Here is a 3,491-nt window from a genome sequence, read left to right as displayed (position 1 = left end):
GAGAGGTAGAAAATAGAGACAATGATAAACTCAAAATAAGAGTGAAATGAGTCTTCACATTAGTTAAATAGATCACTTAGGAAATAATTACTAATAAATTATTGAAGTAAATTGAACTAGAACCCAACTAAATAAAATAAACTAGAACTAACTATGAAAATTAGCTGGTGGTTGGAATTACTTCTTCCAACAACCTCCCCCCCCCGCCCAATTACAACCACTCATTTAAAGGTTTAGAAACATATAGCAAAAAAAAATATTGCTCACAACCTCACAAAAAATGTTAAACTAAGATGTTTGTTGGTTTGAGTCTCAACTAGGCTTACAATGACTAAAAAACTTTGATATCAATGCTTGGGCTAGACTTTTTCTTTTCCTTATCTTCTGAATTTTATATCCTCTGAATTTCTTCATGTTCACCTTAATTTTCAATTTTTCTTTCTTGCTGAAAGCTCCATGTTTGTTTACTTTTTGTTTCTATAGTTTCTTCTTGACTTTGCTTGTTAACATTGTGAAAATTACCTTAGGATTCTTCAACCTATTCTCACCACTTTATTCTCCAATAAAGTGATCACTTCTAGACTACTACACACTATCATCAATTTGTTTAATTGGATTCTTAATCCATTCTTCAATGAGCTTCAAATTGGCATCAAAATTCTCAAACATTTTTTTTTCAATTTCAGCTCTCATGCTAGTTTGAACACCTACATACTCAAAAACATGGTTAAGTTTATATGAGAAATCACAATAAGAACTATAATGGTTCTTTTCATTCTACTTTATTGAGAGAGACTTTTCCTCTTCTTCCTTTGTCTCTACCTTTGGAATTGCATCATAATATTAATTTTCCACTTATTTATCAATCTTTGTTGCTGCAATCAAGTTGTCTTATGTTGGACACCTAATCCTAATGGGTTAGTGTGGAAGTCGAATGGAAAAAAGCAGTCCAAGAGACCTTGGGATCTGAAACCCAAGAGTCAACATTGTATTATAAATGTACATCTCCTGTTAATAAAAAATGTACTCACTGATTTATCTTTCATATTGTCTTTGTTTTCCATGTGTGTTTGACATGGTATCAGAGCAGGCGATCTCCTGCCCTGCTCCATTGTGAGCCACCTGTTTCTGTGAGCCACCTGTGTCAGCGCTGCCATTCCTCTATTGTGAGCAGTCCTGGCCCTCTGCCATATTCTTTTCAAGCGTTGCCTTATAATGCCTCTATCACCACTGCGCTCTGTCCATAAATGCCCCATGTAAAGCGCTGATCCATCTGCGGTTTACTGACTGCCAAGCGTTTCATGATAATTATGCTGCTCCTGTCGCTGCTCCACCTACATTTAATACGCTGCTCTCTGCATACAAAACGCTCCTTGTAACTGCTCATAAACGTTTCATACCTGCCCTCTCTGCACCTGGCACTCTTCTTGGCATCTCTGTCATTTTCTTTCCTGAGCAGAAACGCCTCTGTATCTTTCCAGACTTGGCAATCTTGTGCCTTGTCTGCTACAGTTGTCAACAACTTCTCTGGTCACTCGAATTTGAATACTACGGGTTCGTTCACCTGTTTCGCATTTGGTGAACCCGATGTGAAAGTTGATGAAGAGCATGGTGGCGATATACCTTCTTCACGTTTTTTGAAAACTTGGCGCCGTCCAGAGATCGAAGCTCGGGGCCCAGCCCGCATACAACGAAATACTCGAAAATTCTACTTTGCCGCTCACCCATTTTTCCTGCAAAGCTAAAGCTGAGAATATAAGTTTTGTCTGTCTACTGTCCAGAGCTTCTACTGGAACAGGAACAGCCGCCAGTTTATCCACGATTCTGTCTTTCATTTGGGACAAACTCCTCCATATATCTATTGCAACTCCCTTGGAAACCTCTAACACGCCTTTTCCCTTATTCCAAAGATGTGTGTGCTCTGCTCCATTAACAGTTTGCCTTGTGAGATAGAATTATGCTTCCCATGTGGGCTTCTGTCGGGATAGTGGTTGGTTAGTGGATTGCAAAGCTCGCATGAAATTTTCTCCCTTGGGGGTTTGTGCCCTTGCTGGTACTGGACTTCCAATTGATAGGTTTTGCAACTTTTGTAGCACTGGGATTTACTGCACCCCTAAGAAACAGTGGTGATGCGGTGTCTGATCGGGATTTTCTTTCAGCTAACTCCATTATTGCTATAGCATTGCGGTACTATTTCTCATCTCTATGCTTTGCAGTTTTGTCAGTTTGGTGGAGGGAGTACATAACATTGCAGAGTCTCAGAAGAAATAAGCTCGCAATTGCTCAATTTTTGGTCAAATCAAAGCCATTGTAGAGGAAATCTATGATATTGGAGAGCCTGCGAAAGAGAAAAAAAAAAAAACTTGTAACTGCTCAAGCTCCGACTGATCTAGTGATTCCGGTTCAGATGCAGCAAATTGGCTGGATGTAGAAAGTCTTCTGGGCGTATGTATATCAGATGGTATCGATATGCGTGTGGAGTGGCAATCGCACGGTTTGATGCATATATCTGCGCAAAACCTACATTCTTTAGTGTTTTCCGCGTGAAAACTCGGATTCTAGCTCTCCGAACTGTAGGGGACAGAGTTGAGGCATATTTTTAGAGTGCACTGAGATAGAACAAATCTGCCAGGCGTTTTAGTAGATTATCGTTCTCTTCGAGGCTACGATTGAGCCCCGACAGATCGCTCACATCGTCGTCGCTGCTCTGCTGTTCAATGAAGAATTCCAAGATCCCGATTTAAAGTAGTCAAAGCTTCTTCACACTCAGAGATGATCTTTGTAACAGAAGATGACTCTTTTGGAGAAGTTGAATCATCATCTATTGTTGACTCTGACCCAATCGCAACAACAGCATATGAATCCCTAAAATTGTGAAGGTTCCGCAGAAACTTTAGAAGCACTCTGTAGGTTTCCAATAGATTATTTACTGCTGGACCCAATCCATGTAGTTGTGGAAGCTCCATCATATGAGTCCAGGGTCGAATTTCCTTTGTGTAAATTATGTTGAAGGCTCTTGCAGTTTCAAGGAAGGCTTCTAATTGCAGGCGCAGTTGTCCTTCTGCCTCTGTATGGTCCTCATTAGGGTTGTAGTTTTGCTTTGAAGCCAACTCATTAACAATTTGCTGTAAGCTTGACAACTTCTTTGTCTGTTCAGACAGCTTATCTTCCAGCGCTGAGACATCTGGAACAGGAAAACTGGATTGAATCCACGGTGGTATCATAAAGAGAAATATTCACTGACAGAACCCCAATTCTCTTGATTCTTAAGGTTATGACTTCATCGATGAGGAATCCCTATTGCAAGCTCTCTATTGCTTGACCATATTTTTAGATGTGTCCATTTATCTCTTGCTTGACTGAGGGTTTTGTTACGTGAAGCAACTTCATACCAGCAAGGTTTTGTTATTTGCCAACGGTGCACAGTCTCGTTGGCTTGATTGAATTGTGCAGGAAATTTATCCCATTGATTCGATCTTGTATTATTATAA

General features: G+C 40.0%; 1 pseudogene; it reads right to left on the bottom strand.

Moving 5' to 3' along the window:
* Window positions 1-2,714: 2,714 nt before the first annotated feature.
* LOC149232332 (AUGMIN subunit 7 pseudogene) lies at window positions 2,715-3,224 on the bottom strand (annotated as a pseudogene).
* Between the last annotated feature and the right edge of the window lie 267 nt (window positions 3,225-3,491).

Source organism: Pinus tabuliformis, chromosome J, assembly GCF_031772625.1.
Source record: "Pinus tabuliformis cultivar Carrire ecotype Pingquan chromosome J, CPIR1, whole genome shotgun sequence".
NCBI classification, from domain to species: domain Eukaryota; kingdom Viridiplantae; phylum Streptophyta; class Pinopsida; order Pinales; family Pinaceae; genus Pinus; species Pinus tabuliformis.
The sequence above is the reverse complement of the archived record's forward strand: the minus strand, read 5'-3'. Positions and strand labels throughout refer to the sequence as shown.